General features: G+C 42.3%; 1 protein-coding gene across 3 annotated transcripts in view; it reads left to right on the forward strand.

Annotated features, from left to right (window-relative positions):
* Mb21d2 (Mab-21 domain containing 2) overlaps window positions 1-25,208 on the forward strand; it is a 114,276-nt gene that overhangs the window by 16,342 nt on the left and 72,726 nt on the right. Inside the window, exon 1 of one of the 3 annotated variants that reach the window (XM_005383213.2) lies at window positions 4,545-4,713. The exons of the other annotated variants lie outside the window; for them this stretch is intronic. The gene's annotated coding sequence lies outside the window, so the exon portion shown is untranslated. Of the gene's footprint in view, window positions 1-4,544; window positions 4,714-25,208 lie in introns of those variants that run through there. 3 annotated transcript variants of the gene reach the window in all.

Genomic DNA, 25,208 nt, shown 5'->3' on the forward strand with positions numbered 1-25,208 from the left:
TCCCCTCCCTTTCCCTTCCTTTCCTTCTCATTTCCCCTCTGCCTAAATGTGATTAATGTGCCAGCTTGAGAACAGGAGTAGAATAACATTGTCTGAATAAAGGTTCATGCAATTCTTTGTGCAAATATTTTGGCTTAAGCTGTACTTGGGTAGGTAAGATGGAGTTCCTAGTAATTTGTTTTTCTTTTTAAGTTTTGTAAACAAACAAAAGCTAGATTTTTTCCAGGAAATGTAAGGAAATTTCTTTTGCTTTTAATAGTTTCCTGGACATTGAAAAAAAGTGTAGCCTTGGCCAAACAGGATGCTTCTTCGACTTAGATATCGGTAAGACCAGCCCATGGGGCCATAGCGGGGAGCAGGGTCCTGGTACTTTACCAGAATTGACTACATGGTTGAAAATCTCTTGCCTGGCTAGATTAAAGGAATCGGAATTAAGATGACTTTTTCAATCCAGTGCTTATAGGAGTAATTTTTTACCACCAAAGCAGAAGGGATGGTAAATTAAGGGAGATCTGACTTGGAGATAATTTGCCATATGTTTGGGCTTGGAGAGTGTGGAGCACTGTCTGCAGAAGTTGGTCTGTGAAGCTCCAGATTACACTATGCTCTGCAGGGTGGAAGTGGTACTGGAAGCAGAGCACCTGCTGGTAGAGTGGAGAAGGTGGGCCCTGGTGCAGAAGCACAGTTAGTAAGGAAAGACTTCTGTTCTTCCAGTCCTTGACCTGAAGAGAAGAGGCACGGTGCAGAGATTCCTCAGCAGGTTCCCACCCTGGTCTCCTTGGTGCTCGCTCCTGTAGGTCTCAGTGACTGACTAGCCCTTGTGTAGATCAGTGAACAAAGAATGATGATAAGTCGGACACCGAAAGAATCTTCTGAGAGAGGCTGAGAAGAGCTGGGAATGTGCTCAGAAATGTCAAAGAGGTGATAACAAAGAGATTTCATAGCAAGACTCTTACCCTTCCTGTCAGTGGTAGCCTTTGCGTGTGCAGTTAGGTGTGTGAGAAAAAGCCCACAGGCAGTCTTATGAAGTGGGTGCGCCCCTACTTAGACTGCATGTTCCTACGGCTCATGTGGATGGGGGAGGTATGGGGTGCCGGGTGTCAAACCAAACGCACTTCTAGTGGAACTTCAGCCTCAGCCTCCAGAGTAGAGCTAGAAGCTTCTAACTGCCTTTGGAAGGCAGCTGTGCTCACCACTATACCACCAACGCTTCTAATTGCCTTCATGGAAAAAAAAAAACAGACAGTGTAGGGTGGATCACAAGCAGAAAGTTTATGAGATTCTGACTGTTGAAATATCCCTCCGTTTGCTGCTCCCATGACCTGTTGAAGAGATTATGACGAGGAGTAAAGACCCCACAAAGTGAAAGCAGCTTTGTGTCTGTCTTCAGCAGAAGCCAGTAGAGTGCTGGATGGGACTAGAAAGGGAAGGAGGTATCTCTGAAGAGGAGTGGAAATCAAGCCTTGGAGTGGGGAGGAGGAGTGGAGATAAACCGTGAATTCCCCTTCAGCGGTGCTGAGAATTACCAGGTGTGTTTCCCAGCAGTTCTGGGAAATGCATCTTTTCCCCTAAAGTCCCTGCATACTGTGTTGTCTTCAGCAAGTCACTTCCTCTGGGCAGCTCTCACTTTCCTATTTTTAAATGAGGAACTTGGGCTTCCCTTCCCAGTCAATGATTGCAGTGCTCGGTAAGTAGATTCCTCTTTCTTTTTTACTGATACATTGTTATCAATATAATGTATATATGATAGATATTGTGAAATAGCTGAGCTTTGGGGGTCAGATATGACTTCGTGGCAGTGATGGTATGGACAGTGACTTACTTCTCAAGGGAATTTCTGGAGAGCAGTTTCCCTTCTCCTTTGAGGAAATCCTGAGTTGTGTCACATGAGACCCGGGGAAGCCTGGAGCCCCTCCTGTGGCTCTCAGAAGGGTGACTCATTGAACTCCAGGAAGCGCAGGCCCTAGTGGGGAGGTCGGTACCCTGGGCCCTGCTGCCTTTGGTGGTGTGACAGATCTGAATGGCTGCTCAGCGGCGTGGAAGCCAGGGGACGACCCTGAGCAGTTTACATGGAAGGTGACAGCCAAATATTGCCGTGCAAATTAAGTAGGACAGCAAATGGGAAATTCATCTTAATCTTCTTTAAATACTTACTGCTCATTTGCCAAGGTTCTAAGTAATATAATTTCCAAGGTTCAGAGGTGTCTAATACAATTTTCCCCCTCTGTACATAATTCTGTGCCCATTGTAAAACTCTATTAGAAACATCAGAGTAATTATAGAGCTACGTTCTGGTTGTGGATGGCTGTAATATTAGCCCTGAGTCTGCCTGTAGTAGCTGTGTTAATAAGCAGTGACAGAATTAAAAACACTTTAGCAGACTCCTAAATTAAGATACCTCCCCAAGCCTTTCTTCCTGGCATTAATGAGTACTGCAGACAGGTGGGGTGCAGCGTACTGGTCAGCTTTGTGTTAACAGTTAGGAACCTCAGGTTCTAAATCCTCATCCGTGCAATGGGGACAGAATTACATGAACTGCCAGGCACTGCTAGATGTGAGGACCAGTGTTTGGAGCCGAAGGTGGACCATGTCCATAGGAGTGGTAAGGTTAGTACGTAGCACAATTTCTAGTGTGGGTAGCAAGGACCTTCCACTGCCGAGAGTGTTTCCTGTGGTCTTCACCAGTATGTTTTGTGGAGTAGAGATTTGATACTTCATCCTTGGGCTAATGATTGTTATATTTGTTTGACACATGATAATATACAAAATGCTTTTACTCCTAAACCTATGAATTAGGTCATTTTGGTTTTTCTCATCCTACAAACCAAGCAATTAAGGTACAGGTAGGTTAATAATATGCCAAAACCCCAATCCTATTGTTTGAAAATAATTTGGTCAAACTTTTGGCTTGTGCTCATAGCTTTTGAAGTTTTTCTTTTCTCATATTTCACATTTTACTTTAGGAGAGGCTTTCTGTCACCTCTGTAACACCAATAATAGCTGACATTTCTGGAAGCTTGGACTGTGCTAGCACATTTTATAGATCATGACACTGAGCTAGAGATGTTAAGTACAGTCGAGTGTCTGAGGGGACTGGTTCCAGGACCCCTGAGGATACTCAAACCTGCAAATGTTCTAGCCTCTTATATAAAATTGCCTACTATTTGTATTTAGCCTATACTCCTTCTCCTGCTGGCTCTTTGTTATGGTTTGGGTCTGCATGTCCCCCACAATCATGATGCAGTCCTGGAGCGGGCTTCTAGATTTTTGATTGACCATTGGTCCAGTGCTAGGATTATGGGTGTGAGTGCTACACCTGCCCCTGGGGCGGGTAATTTGCATACAGTTTAAGAGAGGGAAAGAGGCTGCTTGTTACTGCTTCCCCTTTTTGCTCTTATTGCTTTGCTGTTTTCTGCTGCCATGAACAGTTGCCCATGTGCCACTCTGCCTTGAAGCCAGCCAAGTATGGACTGAAACCTCCACAAACCGTGAGCTAAATAAACCTTTCCTTCCTTAATTTTGGGCATCAGGTATTTTGTCTCAGCAATGAGAGAAAAGTAGCCAAGATACTCTTGGTTATTCATAATAGCTCATGGAATGTAAATATGTATGCTGCATTATTTAGGGACTGATGACAAGGGAAAAAAATAACTCTCCAGGTTCAGTACAGATGCAATTTCTTTCAAACATTTTTGATCCACAATTGGTTGAATCCATGGATACTGACCCCGAGATATGGAGGGCAGGCCATAGCTTGCTGAGGTTACACAGTTAGTGTGGCTTGACCTATTTGAGACAATGACAATGTATGCCCTAATGATAATAGTAGTGACCCAAGAATTAACATTTCTTTACTGTATACTAGATACCAGGCCATGTCACTGACATCACAACAGCCCTATGAAGGGAGACTCTTGAAGGTGCTCTTTGAGGCCTGGGGCGGTGCCCCTACTTTCTCCCTCCAATCACAGGAGAGCCACACATGTCCCCCTTTGCTTTGCTCTCACTGATTTGGAAACAGCAAACGTTGGACATTTTTTCTTGTTCTGTTTCTATTACATCTGCCATTATAATCCAGATGTTGTAAATTGGCTGGCTGAGCCTGCATTTTGCTTCCAACCCTATCTCATTTGATCCTCATTGTACTGAAAACCCATGATTGAATTACATGGTTCCCTCTAAAAATTCAGGTGACTGTATATATGAAAATCTGGATTTATGGTCTCTCATGAAAAATTGTAGGGTCTGCTTGTTGACATAGCAGCACCAGCTGCTCCCTTTAGACTGGAAATCATCTTTATTCTTTCTTCTCATCTTCCTTTTCCTTTCCCCACATAACTACCAGACTGAGTGAGGTTGCTAGAAAGGTTACATTCGTCAGCTAGAAAAGTCAATTTTGGCATAGAAAAGAAACTATACGTGTGTATACATGAATTGAGTGGAAGTCAGTGGCTTAAGAAATAGGCTTCCTTTGGTAAGAGAATCATTGCTCTTTGTGAGGTCATCATCTCTCATGTTGTCTGGATAGAGAGGGAGATGCCATGCTTAATTTGTTTTGCAGGGGAAAAAGGGTTCAGGCCCTCTAGCTTGAAGGACTGTGCTCCATCAGAAATTGAAAGATGACACGCTCAGAACTCCTCTTGACAAAACTACTTTTATATACTACATGGGAATATGAGGGAAGACTTTTTCTCTGAACAAGCCAAAGATCCAGTGAGTTAAATGAGATCGTGTATATGAAAATGCCTTGTATGTTGCTGGATATTCAGCCAGTAAATTACTAGAGATGTTTTGAGAGCACCATCACCCATATAATTTCAAGCTAACAATAGCCTTTTTGAACCTTTGCTCTGTGCCACTTTGTACCTGGCTACACAAGCTCCTGAACCCCTCTGAGCTTCTCTAGACATATGTGTGTATGGCTAATGTTGTCATACAGCACCCCATACAGTGTCTGGAGTAGAGAAGATGCTCAATATGTATGTTGACTAAATGGATAATGTGGAGATTTTTGAGACTTTATCAAGTCAGCATACATAAAATATCAAGCCGAGTATCAGCATTTTAGACAGTTATTTATTTATTTATTTTTTGTGTTGGGGATTAAACCCAAAGCCTTGTACAAAGTACACCTCCTGCTATTGAGCTGTTCTCCAGCTAAGAGTTTCCAGGTTTTAGGAATAATAGGTTGTTTTCTAAAACTTTTCCTTAGCCACAGGCTGGGGGATGGATTCTGTTCTTGGCTAAAAGGTGTTCAGGACTGGCAAGCTTGCTGGCAGGAGATAGGAGGTCACAGGACTCCAGCTGTATGTGAAACACAGATCAGAGCTTCTCATAAAATGTCAGAGCTTTCTGCTACTGCACTTTTTCCCATTTCTGATGTCTGTGCTTTCCAATCCTGGCACGGCAAAGGCACATAATTAAGCAGGAGCAGGATGAATTCAGACACAGGGAGCTCTGGAACCTGGAGATTAGAAGTATTGGGAATAACGCAGTGTTAAATTTAGAAGGGCTCTTAACAATCAGCAGGCTCAGCATCATCTTTTTCTAATGTTTTATTGAGAAGAGGAACAAGCAGAGATCAGACTTTGGGGTTGGACAGTTTTTGGTCTCCAACCCTGCTCTGCATTTTCCTGTCTGTCCAACTGCTGACATAACTCTTAACCCTCTTGACACAAGCTAATTCAGTGGGTATTTCTGAGGCTTCAGTGAAGGATAAAATGTTCTTAGCCCAATGGCCAGACACATAGCAGGCACTTGTATTAGTTGGCTTTCCTGGTTTTGAGACAGAAAACCTGACATCCACAACTTAAAGGAGGTGAGGTTTATATTGGCTCATGGTTCCAATGTGTTCAGTCCATAGTTGGCTGGCTCCAAGGCAGAAAGGACATCATGGAAGGACGTGAAGGAGAACAGCTGCACAACCCACGGCAACCATGAAACAGAGAATGAGGAGAAGCCAGGGGCAAGAATACATCCTTTCAGATCTCCCCCCCACCCCAGTGACCTGCCTGCCATTAGGCCCTCCCTTCTAACAGCACACTCAGCCATGAACTCTTGAATGAAGTAATCCACCGATGAGTAGGGAACCCCATAAACCAGTCACCTGAATACATGAGACTTTTGAAGAACATTTTAGATCTAACCATAATAGTACTTAAGGAAAGTGGCAGCCCCCATTGTCACTGACAGGAAATAGAAGTCCAGAGATGGCAGTAGCTGGACAAATGCACAAACGATTGGGTCATGAAGCTGGTATTGATGGTGATGTGTCCTGATGTGGGTGTGTGGTGGGGAGGAGCGGGTGGAGCCAGGTAGGTATATATTTGTCTTCATCCAAGATTGAGTTGTCTCTTTTGGGAAGGGAGCCAAGATCTTGAGTTTAGGAATATCAAAGTAACATCTTACTTACTTATTTGAGATAAAATGACTCACTTAATTAATTGGAGCAGGGAGCTTTCAGAAAAACTTCTTACAAGTCAGGAGGCAATGTATGTTCAGTATTCTCAATACATATTTGGTTCAGTATTCTTCCCCGAGTGGTATTCCTCTTTCTGTTTGATAAGCTAGTAAGAAATGATGAGACTTTTGAAAAACTTTAGATCTAACCAAAATAGTACTTGAGGAAAGTGGCAGTCCTCATTGTCACTGACAGGAAATGGAAATTCAGAGATGGCAGTGGCTGGTCAAAGGCATAAACCACTGGGTCATCAAACTGGTGTTGATGCTAATGCCTCCTAATGAGGTGACCCTTAAGAATACAACTTTAGACTCGGATAGATGTTACCATCATCTTTCCCCACCCAAGACAATCAATTTTAAGTTTTCACTATTAGTATTTAAAGCAACCATCCTTTAGTTCTCTGCACATTGCTCTACTTAGACCTGATATTTAGGGATTCCTGACAGGAATGTACATCCTGTATCAGTGACCAGCTGCCATGAGAGGATATGAGAGTGGCCTTTGTGACTTAATGCCATAATCGCCCTGCATAAAACATTTTTGTTGAAATTCACTTGTTTCAAAGGTTTTTATAAGACAGCACAATCACTTGGCTTTATGTCTTTCAGAATTTATGAGTTTGTACCTGTTTTGTCGAGGAGAGGCATGGTATGCCAACTGTTCACTTTAGGGCTTTTTCTGTAATCATCACTTACTGAACAGATCATGTAAGACTTTTTCAATACCTAGAAAATAACAATGCAGGAATCACATTTTACCTTTAGTGATGATGTCCCATTGGGCATTAAATGCTAAGCCTGCTATTCCATACAACCCAGGGTTCTTGAAAGAACAAGTGCGAGCTCTTTATTTACCTGGTGCCTTGAATTTTCACGATTCACCCAAGTCAAAATTTCTTTTAAGAAGACACTAGAGAAAAATTTTCCTAGTCTTTTCATTGCTGTCAGGATTTCCCCTGGTATCTGTGATCTGTGAAAATAGACCCTCCACACGATCATGGGGATGTTTATTTGCTCACATATCACATGACTATTAACAGACTACTTTTCTGTATATCTGATCTTCATACCCGTCCTGTGAGGGAGGCAGGAATGTGCTTCAGGTATTTATTTCACAGGACATATTTTTTCCAAGAACACCCAGAGAAAGTCAAGAAAAGGTTGCTCTTGGTTCCTGTTTCTCTGTGCTCTGGGAATTAATAAAAGTGAAAAGAATTGTTTTTCTGACTAGCTATAGTTTCAGAAATAGCGTCAGAAATTTCTTATTTCTTGAAGTCTGTCTTTCACAGAGAAGACATTTCTAAATTCTCCCTTTGGATACTCTTGAGCATTTCTTATTCACTGAACAGTGCTTTTATTACATTATTTTATTAAAGCCAGTATTGACTCTCTGGATATGAATGTTCAGGAACTTAATTCTGTCTGTTGGAGATCTTTGGACTGGGTTTAATCCGAACACTTTTTTAGCCGTTGTACATTTTTGCTCCACTCTTAGATATTTTGAAGGGTGGTTTCAGCTTGGGCTTGAGGTACCCAGTGTATTTATTGCCCTGTGATAAACTCCAGCAGCAGGGTAGATGGCTTGTAATTTCCCTGCAGGCTGTGGCCTCAAGAAGATGCTTCTGGGGCTAGTCACAGGGAGATTTAGCAAGAACAACAACAAAAATAGGAAGAAGGAAGGAGGGAAGGAAGCCAGACAGAAAGCAAAGGACAGGAGGGAGGGAACAAAAATACCTACTAAGTAGTGTAAGTGCAAAATTAGAGCTTTAGAGCCAGCTAACCTCTCAAAACAGCCTATGCTCTGAATTCTTTCCGCCCAGGAGCCCCACAGTCTGGATCTTTGCATTCCAGCCATTCCAAACTGCACGCTAGAGTTGGTTCTCAATCTCCAGTGCCTTAGTTCGTGCTTCCCCTTCCTTACTGTAACTACCTGTCTCCTAGGACCCAGCCCTCAGGCAGTTTAATGAGGACCTCTTTAGCCTGTTATCAGAATGGCCCATCTACCTGTACTGAGTTAGATGTGTGTGAGCTTGTGTGTGCAGGGTGTGCATTCATGTAGAGAAAAAGAGGAGACTGTGTGTCTGTCTGTTTAGTAAGTAATACATGTATTTTAACTCTTTTGCCTGGTTAATTTTCCAATGGACCCCATGCACCCTGAACCAACTTGTGTAGATTTCATCCATGCTCCTTCTGTCAAACCTGTGTGAACGGTGAGGAGGGTATGGTTTGAGCTGCTTCACTAGCCTTTTTATTTTTTCTGGTATTGAATGCAGAATCTTTGCACTGAGCTATATCAACAATCTATTTTAATTTTAATTTTTTTTTTTTTCCAAATTTTGAGACGTGAAGTCTCGTGAAGTTGCCCACTTGCCCAGGCTGGGCTCACACTTGTGATTCTCTTCCCTCAGACTTCCAGAGTGTTGAGATTAAAGATGTGTGCCTCCACACCCAGCTCCATCCTAGGCTTTGGACAGCTTAGATCTGTAGTTCACAGGATACAGGAAGTAGTGCATCTCTTTTTTTCTGTCTTTTTGAGACAGGGTCTCGCTATGCAGTTCAGGCTGGCCTTGAGCTCTCTTTGTAGCCCAGGCTGAGCTCGAACTCGCAGTGATCCTCCTGCCTCATCCTCCCAAGCGCTGGGATTACAGCCGTGTGCCATGACACCCAGCTCATCCCCTGGTGCATCATTCTCAGCTGAAATAAGGAAGAATTCACATTTTAGGAAGTCTTTGCGAAGAGAAGGAGGTGGTGAGTAAAGGCAAAGAACTGTGAGTGAAATTCTCCATATAAACATCTTCACGCTAGCCTGGCACATGGAGAGCTCACTCCGTGGGAGCTCTGTGATGACTGGTCATGACCTCTATTCTCAAGGTGATATAGGAGAAATAAATGTAACACTCCCCCCTGCTAGATGTCAGGTATGCCCAGTTTGTGTTCCGCAAAATTGAAGGGTGAATTCTAAGGAGCAGTAGAGGTGAAGAGTAAGAAATATTTATTGAGAGAGAGCTCCTGAGAGACAAGAGGGGACCAGGAAAATAGATTGCCACAGACCCTGTTTTACAGAGTAAGTTTTATAGAGTAAAATCATGAAGTGGGAACAAAACCATGAGGTGGGTACAAAATCACAAGGTGGGTACCATGTGGGACAAAACCATGATCAACCAGTAAGATTACAAGTTTAGCCACTTGGGTAATATTGATCCACTCGGGAAGCAGGTTTCATAGCCGTAAGGAATGGCACGGGACAGAGACCATCTGAGACTACTAGGCTTGTGTAAAGACAACACGGGGAATTTATTGTGACTGAGTGCAGGCAGACAGAAGGCAAAAAGGCTGTCTGTTGGGAACAAAGAGAAGTAGGTTATTTTTTTTTTTTTTGTAGGAATTGAATGAAGGCAAAGGACATTAGGTAGGAAGATCCTAGTAAATATCAGTGGTCAGAGTTCCCTGGATGGATGTCTTGTGCCTCAGTGGGCAGAGTTCTTGAGGCCTCTGCTATAAATGTTTGGGTGTCTTCAGATGTCTCAGTGCTTACAAGATTCTGTGCTCCATCTTATCTCTTTTATGACATCCTGTGTTTGCCTAGGGCACAGTGCTGAGCTGAGAACAATGCCTCTGCTGGCAGACAGGTTAGGTGCTAGGAGAGTCCTGTCTGACTCTAGTCTTCCAATAGCAAATGTACAAGGAAAGAATAAAGACCTCTTTAGGAAGAGTTGAACCAGGGAGTTCCGGCCACCTACCTGGACAACTGATGTTAATGTTAATTTATGGTTTATCTCTTGGGGAAGCATGTAGGCCTGGTCATTTTGTCTTTATCTTGAGGCCTGGCCTCCAACAGATGCACCTCCGGCCACAGTTGTAATTTGTTTTCATCTTTTGCATTGATGACCTTGAGGGCTAGCCCTGTCTGCTTGCCTGTAATATTTCTACCTAACTTAGCTGTCTATAATAAGGGCACATGTAGGCCAATGTAAACAGAGCAGTCTCTAAGCTCAGAAGACTTAGCTCCAATCTGATGACCATAAAACACTCAAAGATATCACTGTATTTTGTGGACAATATTTTTTATGGGTAGGAATTCCTTTTTTTTTTTTTTTCTTGGTTTTTCTCCGGTACCGGGAACCGAACTCACGACCTTGCGCTTGCCAGGCAGGCGCTTTTGCCGCTAAGCTAAATCCCCAGCCCCTAGGAATTCCTTTTTGGTTCTTCAGAGGTGTGATGGGTGTTTAGGAGCATACATACTTAAATGAGACCTATTTATCACATGAAATTCATGCCTCCAAGATATTTTGCTCTTTTAGCCTTCTTACGGTTTGTTAATGATTCCCAAATCCTGCTTGGGCTTCTGAACTTTGACCTCTGGACATGTTTCTTTGGCTTAGTCATGACAATAGATTTAGAAGCAGAATCTGTCAAGGCAGTGGTTTTTCATTGTGATTTAATGAATTTAGATGTAGGAGGCTGTCCCGGGGGAATCATCCTGATTGCTGGGTTCCCTCTGTGTTTCATGCCCTGTATTTGGAAGCCCACCACTACACGCAGGGTGATTCCTGGTGCTGGGTGCGGAGGGAATTCTTTTCTCCCGAATGGAGCAGCTGTGTTGGTGCCCTGCTGCGCTCCAGGTGAGCAATCTTAAGTAAAGCTTTGCTGGCTTCTCCCTCCTCACAAACACTCATTTTGCTGCCTGCAAGACCCCCACTGTTTGGTGTACCTTTCCCTGGGAGCTGGTCTGAGATGCAGCACTTTAAGCCCATTCAAGCAAGGTCCCCGGGAGATTTCACATGCACAGCTGAATCTGCGAAGCACTTGACCGGCAGAAGGTGAAGCTGCTCTCAGGACATAGCACTTAGAAAATATGCTGCTTCTTATTTCTACCTGACAAACCAAACAAGTCCTTAGTGAAATGAAATTTTTTTTTTTGGTAGAGCTAAACTAGGGTTTAAAACTTTTTATTTTAGAGAATGTCAAACACATTGGTAGAGAAACTTCTTAAGATGAACCCCATGTTCCTGTCACCTCTCTTGAGCACTTATTAATTTAGAGTTAATTTTTGTTTCCTCTATACCTGGCACATGGAGAGCTCACTCCATGGGAGCTCTGTGATGACTGGTCATGACCTCTATTCTCAAGGTGATATAGGAGAAATAAATGTAACACTCCCACTCCTGCTAGATGTCAGGTATGCCCAGTTCGTGTTCCTCTATGCCTGGATTTTTGTACAGCAAATCCAATCTTTTTCCTTTTTTGTATTTTAATTTACTATGGTAAAATGTACATGCCTTTAAATTTGCTTCCCCCGCTCTTTTCTGGTATTGGGAAATAAACCCAGGGTCTTTGGACAGAACTACATTGTCAGTCCTTTATATTTATTTTATTTTATTTATTTATTTTTTAATAAAACTTTCATTTTCATTGTTGTTTTTATTTTGTTTTGTTTTTCTTCGGGTAGCAGGAATCGAACTCACGACCTTGCACTTACCAGGCAGGTGCTGTGCTGTTGAGCTAAATCCCCAGCCCCTTATATTTATTTTAAATTTTGAGACAAGGTCTCACTAAGTTTCTAAATTGCCTGGGTGGGGCTCCAATTTTTGATTCTCCTGTCTCAGCCTCCCAGAGTGCTGGGATTACAGGCATGTGTCACCATATTCTGCTAAATTTACCCTGAACCATGTCTAAGCATATGATTTAGTAATACTGACATTTTTGTGCGACCTTAATAACTTGTCACCTTGCAAAACTAAACTGTAGGAACATCATTTTCCTCTTTAACATAACTATGGTGCCATTACCACACCTCAAGAAAAGTTAATGTTAATTCCTTGCTAACAAATATCTGGTCCTGGTTCACGTTTCACAGGATGGACTTTAGTCTAAGGAAACAGAGGCATGGCGTTCACATTTTGTCTATGTAAGATGGTGGCGCTGTTTGAACGGGGAAAAATCTAGAGACAACGGGGAGCGGTGAGGGTATTTCTTCTTTCTCTAATTGGCAACCGAACAGGGTTTTGTTTGAATTCCAGTCCTTCTAATTTTAGAAGTCAGATTTTTGCAGAAGGAAGAGCATAGATTATTGAATAAGATGTAAGCCTGAGCTAGTCATTGCTGCTTAGAATCAGGCTGGATATTTACGCTATCACTTCACGCACAAGGTTGCTGTGAAATCTGAATTAGGTTGGAATGCCAGGTAGCAATTGGAAACGATTATCTGCATTTACATTCCTTACACCTGTGAATCTGAAAAACACAAAGTTTAGCAGAGCACGCTGTAGAATCATTTATATAACGTGATGTCATTTATTTGTTGTTAAACCACATAATTAATGTAAATTGTGCACACACATATGTTGTAAAAGTATGAGAATGTGCTTGAGAATGTCACATGTCAGGATAGTAATCACCTGTGTAAGAACAGGAGAGGAGAGTGAGAAAACTATAGATTTTTATTATTCAGGAGCTTAAAAGAAGTATCACAGTGTCCAGATGTTCTAAATATGGTTGAGGCATAAATGAGTATTTATGGCGTTATTTCTGTGATGTATATTTTGAGATATCACCAAAGAAATACTTCTAAAATACTGTTCAATATATAATTTACCTGTTGATTGACTGATTGATTTTTTTGGTGCTGGGGAATGGCACCCAGGCCTTTGCACATGCCAAGCACATACTCTTACTACAGAATCCCCCCCCTCCCATTTTTTTTGCTTTTGTTTTTTTTTTTTTTTTGAAAAATCTGCTCAAGATCAATTCATGTGAAAATATTTTGTAAACTCAAATATTCAAAAATGTTAGTGTAGTTTATTTGTGTCTGCAATTCATCACAAATATTTTGAAACTGTGGACAGAAATTATGGAAGTAATTTAGATGCTGGCATTGCTGGTGGCGTTAGAGACTTACAAAAAATAATTAGTAGAGGCCATTTGTGAAGTGTGTGGGATTGTCCCACATAACACTGGAGCTGACTTCTGTTAACCCTCGTATTCCCTGCACACCTTACCACTGTAAATTCAGGTAAAGGTGCAAGGCCTTGTAGTGGTGAGCTGGGGCCATCTTTGTTTGTTTTGGAATTTATAGCTCTGCTGCTTCCAAGGAAGAGGTGAAGTGGCAACATCCCAGCTCTTTTGGCTTTGTGGCCTATAAAGCATCTTAAACTCAGAGCCTGCACACAGCTTTGTCATTTGTCCTTTCTCTAGGCAGCGTCAGCACTATATCTGAGCCATTTGGGGTGGGTGGTGGCATTTGAAAGATCCCTGAACAGATATTCTTGGTGTTCTTTGGAGGACTGTTGCGTACTTAATTACCTTTCCCTTTAGGGAGGCCATGCTCACTTGAGGGTCTTCCTGCAGTGAATGTCTTAGTGTCTGATCAGCGTTCTCATTATAATAATCCTTGCCTAGAGGGCTTGATAAAGGTCACAAATTTGATATTTATTCATGAGTATAGAGCTGAAACCAATCAAGTGGGTGTTCTTTCTGGCAGTGGGGAAGATTTCGGCTTTTAAACCAAAGTACATGTCAGCGGTAGGGGACAGAAATATTGTCAATTAAGCCATGTTGACAAAAATGATAAAATGTATCTTGCCAAGAGATTAAATGTCATTTGTCCAGTATCAAAGTCTCTTAGTTGTGGATGTTTTATTATCAGTAATGAAATCGAGCTTACAACTGTAGTTACATTGGTACCTGAAGACAGCCTTAAGGACTGCCTTTAGTCTAATCTAAGCCGTGCTACTATGATTTTATTTCCCTCACAGAGCTGATTTTTGTCCCCTTAATCATATTTATTGCTCTTATCTCAACTCTCAAATATCTCTAATCTTCCAGAAACATATATAATTATTTTTTAAGGGTCTGAGTCCTGCCAGATGTAGCAGCAGAATTGCTTCCTGGCTCTCTCATGACACTAAATCGTTTTGTATCATGTTTTAGCTCTTTGGAATAGGGATGAATTTCTGTCCTTTCCCATCTGCAAGGGACACATGGATTTGTCCTTTTGTGGAGATATTACTGAGATCCCCATGTATGTATATATGTATATATATATATGCATATGTATATCTCGTATATCATATATATATATATATTTTCCTTTTTCAGTACTGCTAATTGAATTCAAGATCTTCACACTGAACTGCATCCCCAGCTCTTTTTTTATTTTTTATTTTGAGACACGGTTTTGCTAAATTGCCCATGCTGGGCTTGAACATGCGATCCTCCTGCCTCTGCTTCCCCGAGTGCTAAGATGATAGGGCACGTGCTACCTCTCCTGGCTGGTTAGCTGTTGAGGGGCTGGGCTCATTGACACACAGGCTGAGAGAAGGAGTCTTGCTTTAACTCAGAAGGATTACTTGACTTTGGTCAGGATTTAACAACAAACCTACGGCTCTCACTTCAGCCCCCAGGACTTCTGTAGTTTGCTTTAACTACAACAACCATATGCAGTTAAATGGAGTAAAGATTAGTGCAAAGTCAAAGATTTACTGTGTTTCTATGTTACAATGGTGGAGAAATGAAGGAATAGTAGGATAGTAGGTTTAGAATATAAACAATAGCAATGCAGTAACTCTTCTTATTTTAAAGAGAATAAAAAATAAGAAAAAAAACCAATAAAAATGATACAGAATTTCAAAACAAGGTGATAGGAAATTAACAATGGCTGTTATATTGTATATTACAAAGTAGTTGTTCAGATTGCCAGATATAGGCATGTAAGATTGACCAAACAATTAAGCATTTAGAATGTCTTACTATGTTGCTTAAGCTGGCACTGAATTCATAGGAATTCCTCTATTCCCCTATTCCCATTGGGGAAATTCCCCCACTTGAGCCTCTTAAATAGCTAGGACTTCAGGCACCTGCCAACATGCCTGGCTTTAATATGTAGTTCTAAACTAATGTCACTGCATAGGCAGCATGCCCTATGTTTGAAAGGCAAAGGAATATCCATCTGATCTATTCCCACCCCTGGACTTCGAACCTGACTTTCATGTGTGTGAACCTATATCTGTGTGAATCTAAGTGGTTTTGACTCCTGTCCAGCTCCTTTGCTGTGACAAGGAGTCTCAGATGTCCACGGACACTCTTAGAGACAGACCAAGCCTGAGAGTATTCTGAGACTTCATCCAGACTTCATTGTTGCCTTAGGCAGCAGCTGTAGCACTAATAAAATGATTTTTTTTTAATAGCAAATAAAAGATTCCTGGTCTCCTGCCCTGAGCTGCCTCAGGAGTGAAGGAAACCAGAGCGGAGGGGAACTCTCTAAAGTCAGGCAGCTGTTTAATAGTCCTATAACTTCAAGGCTAGAAACTAGTGTTCAGGGACAGGTGCCTCTCCTGGCTTACAGAGTATCCTTGGGACTACAATTCCAGTCTCTGACCCCACTGAACTATAGCAGAGGTACCGCTGCCACCTAGGCTGTCATTTGCTTTCCCACCTTCTTTTAAGGAGTAGTCATGGATTTATATCCCTGACAGTGAAAACCAAGCCTAGCTATGAGCTAAGCGAAAACCCATCTTTCTAATTTCCTGCACTTTGGTAGCTCTTTATCTCTCTCTCCCACACTATCTTTACTAATCTACAGTATAAATGTTTGTGTTCATTTGTACACTCAGGCTAGGCTGCAAATGAGATTTTGTTTCCTTTTATTTCTCTTGTGCATGTGTAATTTTTTTTGAAGTTATAAAGATGACTTCTAAACAAATACAAAGGGAGCACATGTCAAAGATTGATTTAACTCATTTCTGAGGAATCCAGTAGGAAGATAAAGATGGCCCAAAGAGTATTTAAGGACTTATGTAGGTATGGGCACTGGAATAATTGGAAGATATTTTGGAAGAAGATTGCTAGGTTAGATATAGTAGTGTCCTCAAGGGGAGTAAAACAATAACATTTGGGGGCATTTGTTTTTTTGGGTTTTTTTTTTTTTTTTGTCTTTTTGAGACAGGGTCTCACTTCGCAGTTTGTAGCCCACGCTGATCTCGAATTGGCAACAGTCCTCCTGCCTCAGCCTCCCGAGTGCTGGGATTATAGGCATGCACCACCATGCCTGGCTGGGGGGCCTTATTTTTACCAGCCAGAGAAATCATATACAATTGTAATGTATAAAAGTCTCTGGGTTAACATATAACTTCACGAACTCTGAATCTAATCAGTGAAAAATCACAAGTCAAACACAGGTATTCCTCCTGCAGAGTCCAGTAGCCTGGGTATGATGCCGTGGGTGCCAGGTTCCCAGATGGGTTTCCAGGTTCGTGTGTGCAATGAACAAAAATTGGATGTGGCCTATGATGGTAAGGACAAAACAGCAAAGCTTAACAAAGTTTAATTAGGTGGTGATACACTCAGACGCATGGGCTAACGCTGGCAGAAAGGCAGATGGCATGAGCACTGGATGGGTTGAGTTGAAGAATTTAAAATGTTGTGCTGGGCCTGGGGGCCTCCCACAGGGTCTCCCAGAGCATGACTGACAACGTGATTGACGGGGTGCTGAGTCATGTCAGCTGTGTCTACTGTGCATGTCCTTTCCCATAATTCACTCTGTTATAATTGGATGCATGAAATGAGGTTCATATGCACGAACCTTTAATGAGCTCTAAGGGAAGAAAGGTTATTATAGGTCATACTGGAGTCTGCCAGGAGTGTGTTTTGGTTTGGGGGTTTTAGGATCTTTCAAGGTGGGCCCAGGGATCATTGTCTTTTTTTTTTTTTTTGTCTCTTCATCCTGATAATAGGCCTTAGGAGAGAGGTTGAGGAAGTTGGCCCTGAGTGTTGCCCAGGTTCAGGTAGGTGGAAGGGAGTGGTCTCATAGCCCCAACTGTGCTATCTCTATTAGGTGTACCTACTAGGTAATATGCTAGCTGGACATGGAGAGGACGTATTGCCTTCCCTTCGCCTTATTTCCAATTGTTGCCTAGTATTTTCTAACATCGTTGGAATCTTTATATTTAGCCTAGTAGCAAATGCATTCAGTCATTTGTTCATTTTTTTAAATAAGTAAACAAATACCAGTTTTGTCACAAACAGTAGGTTAGGCACTAGAGACACATAGCTGCATGTTGTGACAGAGGGCCCCTGCTCTCAAAGGTCAGAGGCTGCTCCTTTAACGCCGCAGAAGAGAAGCAGGTGGGTAGGATGAGTCTCCTTACCTCTTCAGGAGAGGTAAGGAGAATCAGCCTTTGGTTTGAAGGTTTAAAAGGATGGACTGCAATGCAAATGAGGCAGAGAATGAGCACCAGAGCCAGGACCTTTGGGACGGGAACCCTGATTGCCATTTCTTCATATGTCTATGTCATCTGTAGTTCTTTGCTGATAGAATTTCACAGGGCCAAGTGTTTGCCATTGGGCCTGGCAGGCTCCTACGGCCAGCGGTGCCGGGCTTCCTGGGTGACTCCACGGGTACTGATGTGCTTATTTTTGGTTTGATCAGTTTGTAGCATAAGCTTCAGCACCTTCTGTGGCAAAGATCTACCAGGGAGTCTGCCTTTCTCCAGAAGGGTTTTGGTAAACGGCAGAGAGCTCAGACTTCAGAGCCGTCAGTCCAGTTTTCCTGCAGCACATGCATGCATTTAAAGTATTTTCTGCATTTATCAGTTAAGTTTAATTTCCCATTTCAAACACATAATGAGGGAAGAGGTGGCTGACATTTATCCTAGAACCATAACACACTGAGCTAGAAGGAGCCTTAGAGAGCTAGTTTCTCCCACTGCTCACTAATCTGTGGGGAAACTGAGGCACAGAACAGCTGGTGATTAACATTTCTTGTCATAACGAGTCTCTGGATCACCACTGGACTTTTGTCTAGTCTTGAATTTCTTTCTGTGTAATGGTGATTCTCACTAGGATCTATGAGTAAGATGCAGAGGCACTCCAGAGAGAGTAAGAGATGCTTTTGGTTTGTGTTTACATCTTTGGATCTGTTTTGTAACAATACATTCTTGCTACAAAAATGTGAGTAATTCTAAAAGACCTTAAGAAAAAAGCAAAACAGGTCGGACATGGTGGCACACACCTGTAATCCCAGCACTCAGGAGGCTGAGGCAGGAGGATCGTTGCAAGTTTAAGACCAGCCTGGGCTACATAATGAGCTCAAGACCAGCCTGAACTGCACAACAAGACCTTGTCTCAAAAAGACCAAAAAAAAAAAAAAAAAAAAAAAGGCAAAACCTTTTGAGATTACCATGCCTACAGGTAATTACAATGACAATTCTTGCAGATAATCCTTTACATAAATATGTAATCTGTATTTGTGTATGTATACACCTTTATAATTTTCAGCAAGTAAAGAAATTTCTTTACAATTGTTTTTTCCACATTCTGAAAAAACATGATTCCCAAGTCATTTTAAATACAAGTAGAAGTATTTCCCAACTTGTGTATTTTACACATACCACTTTATTCCTGGTAACATAGCTTAAATTTTTCTTTTTTTGTTTCTTTTTTTTCTTTTCTTTCTTTCTTTCTTTCTTTCTTTCTTTCTTTCCTTTCTTTCTTTTTCTTTCTTTCTTTCTTTCTTTCTTTCTTTCTTTCTTTCTTTCTGACACATTCTCACTCTGTTGCCCCACACTGGCCTTGAACTCATGATTCTTCTGCCTTGGCTTCTCAGGTAGTTGGGATTGAGTTTAGACTTTAGATCTTTTTAAACTTAACTGTCAATATAAAGAGAAGTTATGATTTGGAACAGGCGGATGAGGTTCCCTCCGAGGGAACTGGATGCTGGCAGCGGTGGTAGTGCCATCTCCTTAGGGTCCCCTAAGGAGGATCAGCTCCATGTCCCTGGTTGCAGAGAGCTGTTGCCCAAGGCCGGGCCCTTCCTGGACCCACATCCAGAGACATCTGTCTGGTGACAGGCAAGCTTGAGGCAGGAGGGCTCCCCATGCCAGAACACGTGGCGCAGGCCTCCTTTCCTCTGCCTGGTTGTGCTTCCTGCTCCTTTACTAGAGTTGATGTCCTAATCAACACCTTAAACCTCAGCTCCACTCAGCTGCTGCTTCTTAGGAGCCTGGCCTGCCCGTGCATTCTGTTGTGGTTTGCTGTTGCTGTGCTGGATCTGTAGTTCTTGTGTAGCAAGAAGTCCTCTGGAAGCCACTCTTGCTGGAGGGGCCCTGGGTGCCTGTGAATCCTAGGCTGCTCAGGAGCCCCCAGTCCGTCCCTCTGTTCCCAGTGAGCTCACCTTCCCCCCTCCCCCATCATGGGTTGGATCTTCGAAGAATTTGGCCTTGGGCCAGGTGCCAAAGCTGACTGCTTTGTGGTTTTTAAGGGAGGGTTGAAAAGGATTCCTTGCTGTGGGTATTCTTTGCCATGAAAACTATTTTAATTGTTTATGACATTAATCAATTAAAGATTTATCTGCTCTGGGAGACATTTCTTTAGCACATCCAAAGCTCTTGCCTGTCAGTGAAAGACTTTTAAATTTTGTTTTGCTTGCCGCAGATAAGCTGATCTTCGCAGCTCTCTGTTCCAACTCGCCACATGATGACTGGGTTTTCTCCAGGGTCTTCTATGGGCGCAGGCTTTCCAATCACTTTAATTTCCGGCAGAAATTATAATCTCGCTAATGGACTGCAAAGGGAGGTGGAAATGGGAGCATGAAGGAAGCCTTTTTGAGGTCATCTTGGTCCATGTACTGGGAACATGTATAGACCTTACTCATCCTTACCTGCTCCGTGTGTCTTTGGAGGCTTTAGCTTCGTGGCTGTTGATGGTGGCCATCTCTGATATTGGTGACAATCATGTGCTCCGTCCTCCCTTGGAACACGCCTCTTTCTTCATTAAATACCCTTGTAGGTAAAGAGAGAAATCCCTGCCTTCCTCTGTTAAGCCTCAACGCTCCGTGTTTACTTTGGAGCTTTTCTCCTTCAGCCTTTACCAGCCACTGCTGTGTGGATTTTAGGGACATTAGGAAGGCCTGCCCAAAGGTTTGATCACTGCGTCTATCCACTTCTTTCTGTGTTTTTATGGGGGTTGGGCAGATTGGCAATTTCTTTAGAATTATGCTGACACAGTGATCCAGCTGCTCCGCACAGAGCATCTGCTATGCGCCCAGCATGTTAGTAGAGATTTTCAGAGTAAGGTCAGCGAGACAGTCCCTATAAATGCAGACATTCAAAAACCTCTGTTGCTCAATGGATGTTTTCTTAAAGCTATAGAAAAGTTAATTTTTCATGAAAGGGCAGACTGAATGACAAGATGCTACTGAATTAGTCTTTATTCTATAGAAAGTAATAGGCAAGACTTGATACCAAAGAAGTTATTCAGCTTTTCATTTATCATCCAGTTTTCTCTGTAAGGGAAGAAAGGTCTATAAAAGCACTCATCTATGTCCACTTTTTAAATGCCATAGTCCTGCCACTGAGTTTGCTTGGGGGAAGAGAACTCGTAAGTAGATAACACACTATAGAGTCAAAAAGCCTCTAGCAGTCGTTCAGTTCCCAGTCTTCCTTTTGAGTGTTGGAAGGTGGGAGGAAGAGGAGAAATTACTTGAGCACATTTTGCAGAAGCAGCTACTACCTGCCTCGAGTCTATCCCACCATCATGCTGCCTCTCAACGCTTTGCTTCTTTTCATCCCTTTCTCAACAATAGGTTGTATGAAAGGGAAGTGTATTAGTCAGCTTTCTGTTATTGGACAAAATACCAGACATAATCAACTTATCAGAAAGAAAAGGTCTGCTTTGGCTGATGGTTTCAGTGCCCCACTGCTTTGGGCCTGCGTTGGCCTTATAGATTGTAGTGGAGCATATAGTGGGGGAGCCCGGCTCACCTCATGGTAGACAGGAAACTAAGAGAGGCAGGAAAGGATCAGAGTTCCAACATCCCCTTCAAGGGCATCTCCCATTTGACTTAGGGTCCATCTCCTCCTAATCTCACCCCTGGTTGGTGAGCAAGCTTTTAACACATGAACTTTGAGGGACATCGTGGATCCAAGTTATAAGAGGACCTAATTTATTTGGAAACTCCCAATTCCCTACAGCATGTATCTTTTCCCCTTTCAAGTTTTCACGTGAAAACTCCCCGTCAGAATTTAGAGGAGGCAACTTTTGCAGAGAAAGATGTGCAGAACATAAGCATCACCCTGGAATGCTTGCTTGTGAGTTTAATCAGATCCTTAGCCAATCTGAATAACTATGTGTCACACAGCTGTTACTGTTCTTAATAAAGGCACATCCGGTAGGAGTTTGAGGTTGCTTTCTTGAGCAAACATTTGAGTAGCTACGGGATCTATGTTATATGTGTTATGTATATGTGATCATGTTATATGGTAAGTGTTACATGGGTGAATGTGTATACACATGCACGAGTACACGTACACAGTGTGTACCTGAGTAACTATAGATAGACAAGCAAGCTCTGTGGAGAAAAGTGTGATGGCCAGTTAGTGTCACTGACACAGAGGGGTTGAGTTGGCTTGGGAGGGATGAGCTCAGAGTAGAGTGCATGGCCAGCAAAGCATTTCAGATGTTGTAAAAACATGTGCATATGTTTGCTGACAGGTAACTAGTTTAAGATCATTCTGAACACTCAAAATGATTGTCAGATCTCATTTCTTTGAAAATTTATTTAGAATTTCTAGAATTATGACCTAATCAGTTATGGATATTCTTTTAAGGCTGACTTTAGAATCACCTGAACTGACTTGAAGATAATCAGGTACAAGGCAAAATAATACACATGATAATCTGTGGGAATCCATTGTATCTCCTAAGCTAGAAAAGCAAGTAAATATCCAGCCAGAGCCATTGTGAGATGTTTAGGGTACCGACTAACTTAAATCCTTTTGTTGTGTAGATCTGGAAAAGGCTGAAATCTTTCTTTTATCTCATTCTCCTTTTCTGCTTCTCTGTTTCATGCAATCAACCATAAATATGTTAATTACTCATGCTAGGCAGATGTCATTCTAAATCCTTGGAACAAATGATGAACAGCCCTTTGCCCTCAATTCTCAGAAAACAGACTCACAATTCTGAATGATAAATCTCAGGTGCTATGAGAGAGCTTAGGAAGAGCGCCTAACCCATGGGATCCCTGAGGTGTTTTTAGAGGAAGCTATAGAGCCTCAAGGACCAGTGATAGGAGGCGGCCAGCCCAGGAAAGGAGAGAGAAAGAGCACACCAAGCAGAAGACAGTACAAAGGTCTTGACCCTGAGGAATGAGTTTGACTGGAGGGCAAGTGAATGGGAAAGTGTAGGAAGTGAGCCTGCTTCAGGGGCTGGTTAAAGAGCCTCGTGCCCTAACTGTGGCATGTGGAAGGTTATCCCGAGGGCAGTGACTTGGAAGGGTTTTAAGCAAAGGAGTGGTGTGCTGTTTAGGAAGACTGCTGTGGCTGCAGAGTTGAGAACAGTTTGAATAGACCAGGAAGGCAGGCCAGTTAAGAGTGTGTTGCAGTAGTCCAGAAGAGAGACAGGGGAGCCTGCCCTGGAGTAAGATCAGCAGTCATGGAGACAACAGAACAGAGCCAAGAGATAATTAGAAGGCAAAATTGAGCAGAGTTGGTATTTTGCTGTGGGTGGTAAAGGAGAGGCAGAAGCCCAAGACGATAGGCAGGTTTTTGTCTGGAGCACCAGAATGCATGGTGGAGACATTGTCAGAGGAGAGGTACAAAGTGCCCAGGGGAGGGAGTGAGTCTCAGGAGGAGATAGAGTTTGGCATTGGTCCTGTTGGGTTGGCAGTGTCTGGGGGAACATGCAGGAAATGATATTGACTGACATTCTACCTTTGCCGTTACGTGTCCTACCTCTAGAACTAGAGAGCGTAGAATGTCAGAGAGTACAGAATGTGGGGACTTGTGGTTTGGCAAGGAATCTCTCATTTTACATGCAAAGAGGAGTATAGAGAAATGGATCAACTTGCTGAGGGTCACCTACTAGTTGAGGTGGGACCTGTACCTAAATTACTACATCTGCCTAGGAGTGTTTCCATTCCTTATGTGGGTTGAGAAGTCTCTGAAAAACATGTAGAAATAGATCAGTGTTGCCACATTGCCACTTGCTTGATAAGAACTGCTGACAGTAAAATGTGGGCTCTAAGTCCATGTGAGGACTATGTCCCATTTGCATGTCATTTGATTCCATCTGCCCTGTTTTAACATGATTATGGCAAGTTTGTGAGGCAAGTGGTTGCTTAACACAGTGGAAAGTCTTAATTACTCTTTAATAGCTGTGTACAGAGGGAAAGTCAACTTTAATGTTTTATCATTTGGTTGTCTTGAAAAAGTTTTTAGTATTCCATTTGTGTATACATAAAAATTCAAATGCGTATTTTTTGCATTTCCCTTTTTGTTCCAGATTTCAGTAGCATAACATATTTCCTTCTTGAGTATTATTCCTGCATAAACATAGCAAATTTAATGAAAAATTAAAGTTTAAAAATCTACCCACAGTCTTCCTGTCAGAACAACAACAACAAACATTCAAGCTTTATGTTCTTACAGACCTTTTTCCAACACATCCATATGGAAATCCTAATTTGCATTTTTTTTCTAACTTTTCCCTTTCACCACATAGTTTTACCCTACTGCTCATCTATCCATTCAGCCATTCAGCCATTCATCAGACATCTGAGTATCTTCTAAATGCAAGAATCCCTGAGGGGGACTAAGGTTTATAGGAGGTAGTGTCAGTTCTCAAGAAGCTGATATTGGTGAAGGAGGGAAATGGCTGCTTGGGTAATGTGCAAAATGGGTAATAAGCTTAATAGAAAAAATTGTAATTTTTTTTGTAATAAACGTGGTGCAGCATGTTCTTTCCACATTGCAGCTGGAACCTAGCTGCCTCTTCATTGTTAAACATTGTGTCACCGGGGTCTCGGTGGGACTCAGGGTGTGCCCAAATGAGGACAAGTGCAAGAGGGTTTCACATAGGGACCATTTGCAAAGGTATGAACAGGGAAAGTATGCAAGGAAACCAGCAGGACAGGTTCTCTTCCCTGTTAGGAGACTGCCCAGCACTCTTAGGCCTAACAGAGCCAGGTGAGGGAAAGTCTTCTGAAGCCCTGAAGGGTGTCATTTTGTAGAGATGGACACATTGAGAGGTTAGAGGAGGCAAGCAGCCCCTCCCAAGTGGCCCTGGAAAGGAGTTGGGAGAATAAGAGCCCAAGCTTATGTTCTTCTCTTCCTGTGATTTTCTCTGGGCTCCTCTCTAGCTAGCCTACTACAGACACCAAGAGGCCAGACAGTCTGTGGATGCTGTTCATAACGTGCAGCTCTCCAGAACTCAGAGTGGGGGAAAACTGATCCAGACAGGCAGACTAATAGTGATGCAGACAAACCATATAATGTTATTGTTTGGGTATGTTTTGACAGAAAGCACTGGACAGACAACTTTACCACACAGTATCACAAAGCAAGGATAAAGGGCTAGAATTGGGAAGCTGGGATTGAATGGGATAGTTTTTTTTGAGTAAATTTTGATGTTGATAGCTGCACTTTGCTTATCTGTAACTATAAGGCATGTGACATTTCACTAGTGCATCCAGGTAAGGCTTAAAATGTATCCCAGGCATCAGTAGTGTTAGGGCTTTGGGGAGTAGACCTCAGTTCTAGCTCTGGCTCTGATTCATTTGTTCAGTTATTCATATAATAAATATCTCTTCTTGCTCTTGAAGTACAACTGCTTTTTAAGAGGCAAACTCTGTGTACATCTCAGTGAGCTTTTATAGAGTACACACCTGTGTAATATCATCCAGATCTCCAGATCTATGTATGGAAATTCCTAGTACTTCCTCTATAGTACTAACAATGTGCTATATATATATA

Source organism: Chinchilla lanigera, unplaced genomic scaffold (genome assembly GCF_000276665.1).
Source record: "Chinchilla lanigera isolate Chin_1 unplaced genomic scaffold, ChiLan1.0 scaffold00019, whole genome shotgun sequence".
Lineage (NCBI taxonomy): Eukaryota > Metazoa > Chordata > Mammalia > Rodentia > Chinchillidae > Chinchilla > Chinchilla lanigera.